Source organism: Cygnus olor, chromosome 5 (assembly GCF_009769625.2).
Source record: "Cygnus olor isolate bCygOlo1 chromosome 5, bCygOlo1.pri.v2, whole genome shotgun sequence".
Taxonomy (NCBI): domain Eukaryota; kingdom Metazoa; phylum Chordata; class Aves; order Anseriformes; family Anatidae; genus Cygnus; species Cygnus olor.
In genome coordinates, this window is record NC_049173.1 from 43,043,968 (window position 1) to 43,056,394 (window position 12,427).

The 12,427-nt window shown below is 35.7% G+C and overlaps 1 long non-coding RNA gene across 1 annotated transcript in view; it reads right to left on the reverse strand.

The window, feature by feature from the left end:
• Nucleotides 1-735: 735 nt before the first annotated feature.
• Nucleotides 736-12,427, reverse strand: part of LOC121071497 — a 39,215-nt gene continuing 27,523 nt past the window's right edge. The window contains exon 3 of the long non-coding RNA XR_005820633.1: nucleotides 736-814. This is a non-coding gene — a long non-coding RNA (uncharacterized LOC121071497). The remainder of the gene's footprint in view (nucleotides 815-12,427) is intronic.

Here is a 12,427-nt window from a genome sequence, read left to right on the forward strand (position 1 = left end):
AAAAAAAATTGTTTTATATGGCACTACATTATCTCTCTGTCCTATTATGTACTGAATGGTTTATTGTCTTATTCCCATTTCACCCTAGCCTAACTGATGCTGCTAGTCCTGATTTAAACTACATTGAAGAGGAAAAAATCCTTTAACTTTGATTCTTTTTTTTCTGAACATCAGATGGAACATTAGAAAGACAACTCTTTTCTTGTATAAAATTCTTCCCAGCAGCTGAAGGTGCTTTTGAGGTTCATAACTTCCAATTTTGTCACTTTTTCCTATAAAGTGATACCTTTAGATGATAAAGAAAACAAAAATTGTTATCTGCTAGAGGGATTTTAAAGCACAATCTGATTTAGCGTAGATGTATGACCTGACATACAGATTTCTGAAGTAGCTGGAAAGATTCCTTTTGATTTCAGCAGGAGTTTGCATAAGTTATCAGCACACTACAGAATTCTAACATTACCTGAATGGTAGGAAAAAAACCGTTCATAAGGTTCTCAGCTCAGCAAGAGTTGAGAGTCATTCACTCTCATGCTGATTATGAGTGTTTTGCTTTACTCCCATCTCCTGCTGAGCTAGAACTCAGTGGGAACTAGTAGGCATTGTCTGTAGCAGGAAGGGGATTCCAGCTCATGCTGGTTTTGAAGCTTCTCCTGAACTCCAGATGATGTTTCATTTGTGAGAGATGAGGACACCTACCTCTTGATGAGTTTTGCACTCAGTGGAAGTTGTGGGCTGGAGTTTGACTGGTGGTTGCCACGGTTTCTCAGGACTTGCTGAGTTCACGCTCTTCAGAGTGAGAAGCCTTTGACTTCTGCAAAATTTAAGATGATCACTTTTCATCAGTGACCATGTTGTCTAGCTCAGCTGCTGTTAAGAGCTAGACTGCCTTCTGAGGTCAAGCAGAAATTCAGCTGGACCAATACAACTCAGTGATTTTCTGATGATGTGCAAATTCAGTAATTTACCTTCAAAGTAGGTTGACTGTCTGAAAAATTGCACACCATCACATACTGCCTTACCATCTACTTAATGTTAAAAAAAAAAAAAGGCACAAAGAAATAATTTTTAAACAAAAGAAAAAGAGAAAAAGAATTATTAAAAAAAAAAAAAAAAAAGAAGAATTGAAGATTGCAGAAACAGAAAAAGATTTAATAGACTTGATCCTGAAAAATGTTGAGTTTATTTCTCTGCCTGCATCTATGTTACAAAATAGGACCTTGGGACTGGGTCATGTAAATCTGCTGCTAGTGTCCAAATTAAAGTATACTTAGGTATGCATCTCATCAGTATAATAGCAAACACTGGCCTTGTCTTGAGCAGCTCTACTGATAATCATTGCTCAGACTAACTAGTTCCTGAATTCAGATAACTTCTTTTCAGCTACTGTCTCGGACAGAATGTGGGAGTTAATGCATATGAGCTAAGGGTGTGAGCAGCGAGCTTCAGCTTTCTTCAACTGTTTCACATCAGGTACTGGTGGAGTAGACATGACCACATAAATTGTGCTGTTGCTCTTACTAGAAATCAGAAACTAACATTGTCACTTCCTGAGAAGTTACACATTTTTCACTGTGAAATTAAAAAAAAAAAAAAAAAAACTCTGCTTTTTCCTTTGGTTTCAAGGGAGAGAAAGATTCCAGGCTGTTAGCTCTTGCAACCCAGGAACTGAGGAAAGGGGAATTCATATGGTGAACCTCCTCTCTCTTTTGGGAAACGTACCCTTAATTGCATCTTCTGAGGTAAGAGTGAGAGATTAGTCTTCTGCTGCTCGTCTCCAGGAGGCCACATGGAAGGCTACTGGGCTCAGCTGGGAGATAGAACAAAGGAAGAACAGTCCTGCTCAGGCTCAGCTAGGAAGTGGCAATTAATGCTGAGGTAGTAAGGAATAACTTTCTATCCTGCTTCTTAGCTGTGACTCACCACTGAATTCACACTGATAGTGGAGGAAGCTCTGACTTTTCTAGAAAGGAGCTTTTCAAGATCCGACGGAGGAGGATGCTGAAATTCAGAAGTTTCCTATCGCCAGTGTACACCAAAGAAGTCAGTGAACAAGCCAGGACTCAGGCTGGTTCAAATCTGTTCTCCAGACGTGATATCTGTCACTTTTTCTCCTCTCCTGTGTGGAACTCACTGGATTCAAAGTACATAACAAGCTGACGCATAACTTGGTCTTCTACTCTTTTTCTCATAAGCCTTTCTGTAACGCTGCTATGCTGATGGTCTGAATACAAATTAAATGACTAGTGTCAGCCTGCTTACTTTAGTTTCCTGCACTGCAGAGATTCTTTGGTGGTAGCTGATCTATGAAGGCAAATTTCAGATACAGAGAACCATCCTTTTGAAATGAAAAGGAAATCCAGCCTTTTCCCTCTATTTTCAGCTATTGTAAATTATTTCCCCTCTGTTGATACAATTACTTAAAACATTCTACAGTCAATTTCAGTGCTCTCCAGAGCTGAAGTTGAATCTGGTTGCTTAACGATGCAACTGTTTCTAACCTCAGAGGTCACCTTCTTTCTAACTGTAACTGACTGTGACATGGTAAAAGCAACATTAGAAAACACTAGGTAATTTCCAAGATGCAATTAGAAACACTGGGGACATGGCTATTAATTACTTGTAAGGTTTTCTTTGCTTCTATAAAATGCCCTTTAAGGATGACATATATTTACATTATTATTATTATTATTATTATTATTATTATTATTATTATACTATTTTACTATTATTATTTTAATATTATTAGAGGCTTTAGCATTTATGGAATCAGGCTTTAAGTAGTTTTCTGTATAACTCTGTAAGACTATCTCAAACCTTTGACATACCCTACAAAAATAATGAAGCCCAAATCTTCTCCTCAATCTAAAAAGAGCTGAAAGAATTTGAGAAAAATAGAGATGAATAAATGATCAATTTTCATCATGGTCAGAGAAGAACAGTAAGACTTTTCAAGACTCTGTGTTAGGCTTGAAGTTATTTCATACACTTGTTCATAACCTAGAGAAGTAGCAACAATCTGCAGAGCACAGTTGTATGATTCAAGTCCTTACAAACCTTTTAGAAAAATCTGTGTCATCAAAACAAGTTGAGGATGACTGTACAGTTGCAACTATGGTTCTCTGTCGGTAAATAAAATGTAATAAACGCTGGGGGGGGGGGGGGGGGGGAGGGGGTAGGGCTGGAAATGTAAATAAAATCTGACTTTTATTTACCAGGTTTCAGTAAGCTAAAGCCATTCAGAAAGAGGTCTCAGGCATCATCATATGGGTATATAGCTGTGGTCTAAATGGTGGCCATCTCTCAGCGGGGCAGGATAGCACCACAACATACTTCTTGGAGGCAGCATAGTTATGGGGCTTCTGTGATAGGTCCAAAATGCAAGATCTTCCAGATCAGGAGGCAGTCTCATGGTTTCCTTTGTCAGAACTGCATCAGTTTTGTACTAGCACAGTGATACAGAATTTGCTCTTTATGATAGAAAATAACAGCACTGCACAAATATTATGACTGAGCTTGCAGTACTGACTTGTTCACTCCATTGTGCATTTGCCACTCCATTTACTTCTTGTCCTCTCAAATTCAGAGCTACTATAGTCATACTTAATACATTGGTTTTGCCTTTCAAAAAATAATGGAAAGGGATAGACCAAATAGTTCTAAACATGTACTGAAGGCCACTTGCAATTGGTGAGGGGGAGCAGTATGTAGGGGCGATAGGAAGAAGGAGGAAAAAGAGAAACAGTGAAGAACCTGAAATAGAGCCAATCTAACATTTAAATCCAGCAAACTGCTGAAACTTTCCTATGAAATGGAACTGAATTGTTCTACCTTTTCAAAAATTGATTCTATGTCCTACCACATGCAATGCTGAGTAGATTGATTCCGTTTTAATAAGGTGATTTGTGCCATTTCCTTGCCACTGGAAGCATTGCAAAAAGGAGAAAGTTCAGTGAGACAAGAGTGAGAAAACATCTTCATAAATGAGAAGCCGTAAGTACTGCCTATATACTGACCATGGCTGTGTGGTGTTTTACTCTGGGATTCCTCTTCATGGATTTTGATTTTTTGTGATATGACATCTTGGTAATACATTGCAGATATGCTTTTAAAGGAGCTGTGCAACCTCTGATATGCCTTTGCTTGTATTAAGCTCTGCAGGCCTCTGTCAAAGCTTTACAAAGCTGGAGGCTTTCAGTTCACATGTGATTTCAAATCTGACTAAAGAATACAGTCTTACCAACTCAAGGCATCAGAGAAGGAGAGAAAACTTTAAATTTAATTTGAGTGAGTTCTTGCTTGGAACTACATTAAAAACAGCTCTATCTGGCTGCTGCAATTCTGAGTTACTAAGCAGCTTAGTATGCCAGCCAGTAAGACTCAGTTCTCCAGAATCAATATTGCAGTTATTGAGTAATTACAGTACTTGCCTGGGAAGAGGGACAATGTGATATTTGTTCAGGGGCTGATGGGTGATAATGGTGCTCAATGAAAGACGATAATTGAAAACAAAATGATCTTAATGCAGTTGACTGACACAATAGAAAGACTATGGTCTTTAAATCAAAACACACTTTATCTTCTTGATTATCAAAACATTAGTTTAAAAATAGTAACCAGCAGCAAGACGCTTAGAGGGTAATATTCCACTTGCACTACTTCGTTAGCTTCAGATCATCAATAAAGACCCCTTAAATGCTAATCGTCTTGAAAAAGCTTTTTCTTACTGACAGCACACTTACAGGCTATTACCAATAAGAATTGTCTCAATTTCCTTTAAAAGCTAAAGAAAAGTTAAAGAAAATTAAACTTTGGTAAGTCACTTTTTGTCTCTTTTGTCACTTTTAGCAAGTGCTGTTTTAACATATGTCATCAGTCTGTGAAGAATATATATAGCTCTCCAACACTATATATACACACTGAGGACGTTATCTTGACCTCATGAAATTGCTGGAAGTTCATTAGCAAGCACTCCCAATGGGTAGATAAACACCACATTTGAACATTCAAACAATACTGTAAAATTAATTTCATACACTTTGATAATATAGTTATAAACTATTCTCCTCAAGAGGAGATGAGAAGCTCATCCAAAAATACCAGAATAGAAAAGACATAATTTGCCAGAAACCATAATTTGATTCCATGGTATTTTCCCTCTCAATGACTGGGCAAAATTCTCAAAAAAAAAAAGGATAGCCCTCTCTGAAATCTCAGAATGATGATGAAAGACCCAAAAGGGAGAAGGTGAATTTGTGGACCAGTCACCACTGACTGCATTTCAGAAACAAGTATTCTGATTTCAGATGTAAAATTTCGATGATAGGGTGAAATAGTTGAGTTTTAATTTTAAATTAAATTTTATTTGTTTCATGTGGAAAAGGAAATAATCCTAACCAGCTCATGCAGCATGCAACATCTAATGAGCATCTAATTAACTGATTCCAACTTTTCTGTCCCAAAGTACAAGGTTGATGATAGAAGTTTTTAACTATTATACTCTATTTCTTATATGTTTGTTGCCCTTAAACCTTTTCAGAACATTTGTCAAAAGGCTGCCTGAGGCACTGGCCAAAGTAAGCCCAGATACCAAATGTGACTAATTCATGAACCATTTAATGAAGTAGAAGTCACAGGGTGAGGATGATGGGAGATGTTGGGTATGTGATTTATCATGATGGGAAGAATGAAATATTGCGTGAAGTGCAGGATGACCCAGATTAGTCTGGAATGAGAACATCAATAACAAGCTCTCCTTAAAAAAGGGAAAAAAAAAAAAAAAAGAAAGGTAATGATGAAAGGTAATAAGTTGGCTTGTTCATACTTGATCATGATATAGAAATCAGAATAAGAAAATATTTATTGTTTTGAATTGTGAACACCAGGAGAAAATGTTTTGCCATTGTGTGTCTAAAATTGAAGAGTTTCCTCTAATAAAATGTTTTTTTTTTTTTTTTTTCTCCCAGGCTTTGTGGTTTCCTAAGAAACTTAATTCCTTGATTACCTATGAAAATATAAATCGTTATATAAATTGGAAGAGTAATCAAACAATTTGGAAACAGCATGAGCTGTAAGTAGTATCCTATGCAGTAGAACTACCACTGTGCTCAATAATCTAGAAGTTATTTTTGTATGTTCCACTCCTAAGGGTCATATCTTTTGTGCCCAGAAATTCTGTGTATGTAGGTTCATCTAGAATAACAGTGACCTCTAGGGATACAATTTAGTGCGATACATCAAGCTTTAAGCTCACAACTACTGATTTATTATTACATGTATCAATAGAAAGAGCATGTATAAAAATTCTAAGTGAAGTTTCTCAGAACTTCTAGGCTGTTATGCTCTGATCAGGAATTAAATTCATATATATATACATATACAGATATATTTATATGTGTATGTGGAGATATTTATGCTTGCTGCTTTTTCTTTTTAGGGGTACTCTAACCGTTATTTTTTGACATTTTTTTTTTCAGCATTTTATTCTTTTTCCTTGCAGGCATGATCTTAAAAAAGAATAATTTAGAAACTAAAGACTGAAATGTTTAATTTTGAAATAGAATATTTTGTGGGTTTTTTTGTTTGTTTGTTTTTTTCCTTAATTAGACACTTAAGCTAATTAAAAAATAATAGAAAATTCTTCAGGTTTACTTGAATATGCTTTTTTTCAGTGAATTTTTATGAGAAATTTCTTGTTCTTCTAAATGGACAAAGAGAATACAAATCCAAAGTATTAGTTAATCTATTTGTTATTACTTATGTAACAGAATACATAATCTAAAATCTCAATTAAATATTATGTAGCAGTCATTTTTTCATCTCTAATATTATAAAATATTAAAAATCAATAAAATATAAAAATATTAACTTACTTTCAAACTCTGCTTACTCAGATGAGATTCTTAGTAAAAAAGTTAAAAAATTCCTCAGTAAAGGATATTCTGTGAACTGAGGATTAATTTTATTATATGAATAGCAATAATATTATGGACAGTGCCATGATTTCACTTGGTTAGCTGTAGTACTTAGGAACCTAAGTATGTGTTCAGTGCCTTGTAAACCCCATGAAGGAAACTGCAGAGGTGCTGAGTCTGTTGAGTGGTAAACAAGTCATACAACCAATTTATAGTTCAAGCCACTGTTTACAGAAACAATAGGCATTAAGGTTACATCACTCATTCTGGGTGCCAGACAGATGAGGAAATTACAAGTCCCAGTTTTTGTTACAACGGCTTGACTAGCTGTCATCATCACACATATTCCAGCAGAATCCTATCTCTTTTGTATGGTCTTGTAGTCCTCAGACAGCTGAGGACTTCTAAAAGGCAAGAAGTTGGAATCTGCAATTTGCCATAAAGGTTCTTGGTGAAAAGTACTTGTTCCTAAGCAGACTGCAAATTCCCACCTCAGTCACAAACTCAAACATGGACAAAGAAGGCAGGAGGATCATGTCCATATAACTGATGCTTCTTTGTCTTAGGCAGGTACCTTCTTTGCCTTTGACAAGAGAGTTAAGAAAGTCAGATATGCTCTGATTATTCACCCACCCTTAAGGTTTTGGGCTGGCAAAAATAAACAGCCCAAGGATGTCTGTAGCTAGAATGTAACATCTGTCTCCCAGAAGCTACTCAAAATCTGAGCACAGTGATTTGAGCAGACAAAGGGATGACTCCTCAGTCTATCCGTTACCACTACCTGTCTGCTTTGCTCCTTGCATGGCATGAGGTCACCTAGACCATCTAAAAAGATAGTCTAAGATTTAAGTATACATTAACTATACTCTCTATGGTGGTCACTGTGTGTTAGGGAAAGCTCAACTAAAAGAAGATGACCTAGCTTTTCTGTAACTTGTTTCAGCAAATATTACTTCTCTCTCTACTCCTCCTCACAAGGAGCTACAGGAAAGTCATCTGACTATACAACCTAATAACTCATTAGAAACTCATTGCCAATGATAAAATGAAACATAACATTGCATATATGAGGTTATGAAAGCAAGCATACAAACAAAGCGCTCCCAATTTGGAAGACTGCTATTTCCTTCAGTATTTTTTCTCTCAATATTTTCTTTGTGGTTATACAAGACCCTTATTTAGCTCCATACATTTCCCCTCAAATCTGCAGTAACATACTAATTTATTATGGCAAGTGGGCAGCCATAGCTAGTCCAGCAGACCCTAAAGCTGTGCTAGCTTTTTTAGATGTAAACCAGATGAAAAATTGCTGGCATGGAGTAGTTTACATCCAACAGAAACAAACATTTCCTTTTGTTTTTCTTGTTTGTCTTGATTTATCAAGATTTCACTCTCATGGAAGGTAGCTGCATTTTTTAAAAAGTCAGTTGGAATTAAAAGGGTAGGCCCAGGAGGAAGATGATGGTTCTTTCTCTGTCTAGATCAGTGGAAAGAGAACAGAACATGGGAAACACCTTTTTGCCAGAGGGAAGCCAAACTCAGTCTCCTATGGGAGATTTCCTGTTGCCATTATGGAGGGAGATATTCACAATCAATCCATATAAAATTTAAACTACCTAGTAATCCAAAAATAACAGCAAGGTTTTATATCCTTATGTATAGTAGAGCTGCAGTTTTGGGGCATGTGGGTTTCAATTCCTTTCTGTTTTCCTTCCACTTCATTCCTTTTATAGCCTACTGGCCAATAGGACATTCTCTCGGCAAGTTGGCAGTATAAGTTACAGTCCTTTTAGGAAGCTGAAAGAACATAATCGGAGTTTTGTACATCTTGGATGAGCCAGCTGGCCTTAAGCTTATTGCATGAAAGATGAACTGTCTCTTGGTTTCAGAAATGAGCTTTGTGTCCCTTTGTTCCAGGGGGTTATTTTTCAGCTGAAACTATTCAGTGAGCTTGGATGAAAGTACACAAATAATTTCAAGTCACTGTAAATTGCTTTGTTCATCCAGTAAACTATTTGCCAAAATATTGTTAATTATTAATTTGACCAGTTCCAAACTAATTTCTCCAAGGTTCTAGAGTTTCTATTCTCACAGTCTAGTGCATCTGTTTTCAGTTTTACAGAAAGTTTAAGATGCTAGTTTCTATTAATTTATAAGAAAAATAAATCAAAATAAAACACATATTTTTACGTATCATCTACCATATACAAATATGCATACAGCATATACATCTTCCAGCATGATCTCTGTAGAAGAATAAAATTCAGGAAAGGATGTACATGATGAGTATCACACAGACTTTATTATCGGCAGTATAACTTTTGTTAGGTTAATAATGTCAACAATTGTGCAAAACAGAGTTAATCATTTTACATTACATTGCTTTGGTTGTCTCTAATAACAAAATAGTGTACTTCTGTGGACTTTTTCTTTGAAGCGTTAGTATTAAAAAAACATAAATCAAAGCTGTTTTGATGGGTGAACAACACAATTTTGTAACAGAATGGAAAATTATAAAAACTATATAGCTGATAAAAGATGAATAGAACCAGGGAGGATTGATGTTATAGCTGAAGGCAGCATTAGAGATTAGGTACTCATTTGGCTTTTCAGAAGGCCTGGTGACTCATTCCACATAAATGAAGTTTGTGATATGTAATGAAAAGCTTTCTATCTCCACTGCAAGCAAATTAGCAGGTATTTTGTGGGAAGAATGTTAATGTTATCTTGCATTTGTTTCAGAGCGGGAACACATTAACAGAGTAGATTTGAAAAGAATTTCACTTTTATAACATCAGGTGCTGAAGGTATTAAAACAAGGTCACCTCTCTAAAGCAACGAGAGAAAATTAGGTTATAAACAAGCAGTGTCTAAAAATATATTCAGCCTCTTTCACGGACTAAATGTAACACAGTATTGCCCCAAATTGCTAATTTTCTTACTGAGAGTGATAGTCATATGTCCAGAGCTGAATTCATAAAGTTAAATAACAATAAAAAGCATGGTTTGCTGAGGGAGAAGGGATAAGCATTTCAGTGGGCAAAGTCATTTCATTCCATTAAAGGAAAAAAACAGCCAGGCTGTTTTACAGCCTTTACTGTTCCACGTTATAAAGCAATAGACTGTGTGAAGCTATTACCTCTTATTTATTTATTTATTTTATTTTATTTTTTCAGGAAAGCAGGGATAAAAAACAGTATCGGAGATATATCTGAGGAAGAGAAGATAAAAATAATCATTTTCCAATATTAAATAATTAAGTTAAATAATATATATATACATGTAGAGATAACATAAAGGAGATTACTGAGGATGAAATACTGAACATGAGGAAATGATAGCTAGATAGGAAGACACAGATAGGGAGATAGATAGAAAATGGATCTTCAAGACAACCTGAAAAGGTAGATAAAGAAACACACTCGATGACAAAAGTGGACTTGCAACCTGGGAGATATGATTTACTATTATGACAACTTGTGGTAACAAGAAATCCTAAGATGTTAACATACTTCTAGACGTGATACAAGACTTTTTCATCCCTTGTGGTTTATGGAAGGGCCATAAAGATCACCAACTTGCCTTAGTTATTCAATTTATTTTAAATAGATATCGTCTACAATGTTCTATTGAAATATGTTTATAAAAGCCTTGCAATCCGTACATAAAAACATCACCTAACTCCTCCTTCAGTCAGTGGTTTGTATCTTCACTCCCTCTGACTGGGTCTAGGTCAATGCAATGAATCTGATCTAGGATGTAAAAAGCAATAGTCTGTGAATTTTTTAATGTTTATCAAAACTCCTTCATCAAAATATTTTTATCTCACCTTTGCAATTTGGCAGATGGTCAGGTAGAAGTTTGTGCAGGCTGAGACAAGTTAAAGGCAAGTGAACTTTCCTGTAAACTTCAGTAATTGCTTTAGAAATGCTATTTTAAGACACAACATTTTAATATTAATTTCCTCTAAAAATGTAGTTCTCTTCCCTTGAAACAACTTATAATGACTTCAAATGTTTGATAGAGAAAATGTCAGGGAATCTAATAATGCTTGTCTACACCATGTGGATGAAATAAGGCTTATTCAGTTAATGTTTCTAAAACACCTTGAGGGCTTCTGATGAGGTGGTTATTATTTCTTGGTTGTGCCCTTATAATAAAATATCGTGCTCTGTAACTTCTGGGATACACTGCCAGAGCACCAATGAAACCAACAAACCTACAGGCTTATGCCAACTAAAGATCTGCCCAAGAATATTTAATGCTTAATACAGATAATTAACCTGAAAGCTTACATAAATAAAGAGCATAGTGTTAATATTTTCAGAGGAGACAATCATAGGAGGAGGAAAAAATAATAAAAATAAAATATTATTTTGCATCACTCTCCCAGATTCCCAGATAAAACCATAACGTTTTAATCCAAGATTAAATTTATAGAACAAGATATTCTGGAGGAAAAAATATATGATCACTTTTTTTTTTTTTTTCCTGAGTAAAATACATTTAAATTTGTCAGAGCATTGTTTTCAAGTGAACACAGAGTACATTCAAGTATGTGAAAACAAGTGAAGATGGAAATAGGAGGAGGAGGTTTAATACATATTTGTATAGGTTCACCACAAGCCAGAGATATTCCTGAACACAGCACAAAAGCCAGAATGATGTCATTATTTGAAATATGATTCTCACTTCCTGACTTAACACTGCTTGTGGTTCCAGATTTTAAAGCAAAACTATGACATAAATCCCTGGGAGAGAGCCTTCATTTAACACTAAGAAAACCAAATTGTAAGATAAATTGAAAACAAACACAGAAGAAGGAAAAGATGAAGGAAAGGGATACTTTTTTAATATGTTGTAATTAGCCAAAATTGATCCACGAGATCTGCCTGTAGTTGTATGAACAATATTTTCAGAAGTTGCAGTTAAAATTCAATTGAAATGAAAGGCTTTAGAATGTGAAAGCTATACGTCTTCTTTCTACACTGAGAAAGTGAAATGGAGAAAAAAAAAAAAAAGGAAGAAATAAACAGAGGGCAGTTGCAGTCCAGCTAGGGTCTATAGTCACACACAATTTGTATCTTACTATATACAAAAGGAATGATCTTTCACTTAGGTTTGAAAATCATATTCAGAGTGAGGAAAGTGCTTTGTGTACTGATATGTTCCCTTATAATACAATAGTGTCTAGAGGCCTGACCATACTTGTAGCTCAGACTTCATTTTATATTCTCATTGGAGAATATAAAGAAGTTGCTTTCCAGGCAGCATCAACTGCTGCATACAGATCTGAGTTCTGTAGCCATGGAGGCCTTCTTTGTAGGGCTGCCCTGTGCCCTGCAAGTAACAGACAAGTGCCAAAAGCTGCCAGAGTTCAGAGCCAGATCGATATTCTCAGCAGCGTAGACCAAATCTAAAGACAAAGCAAGATTTAAGGGGTGGCAAATTTCACTGTTGTGTGGACAGAAAAATTATTTTCATGGAGACAGAGGTGAGGGGTCAGCCTGAAA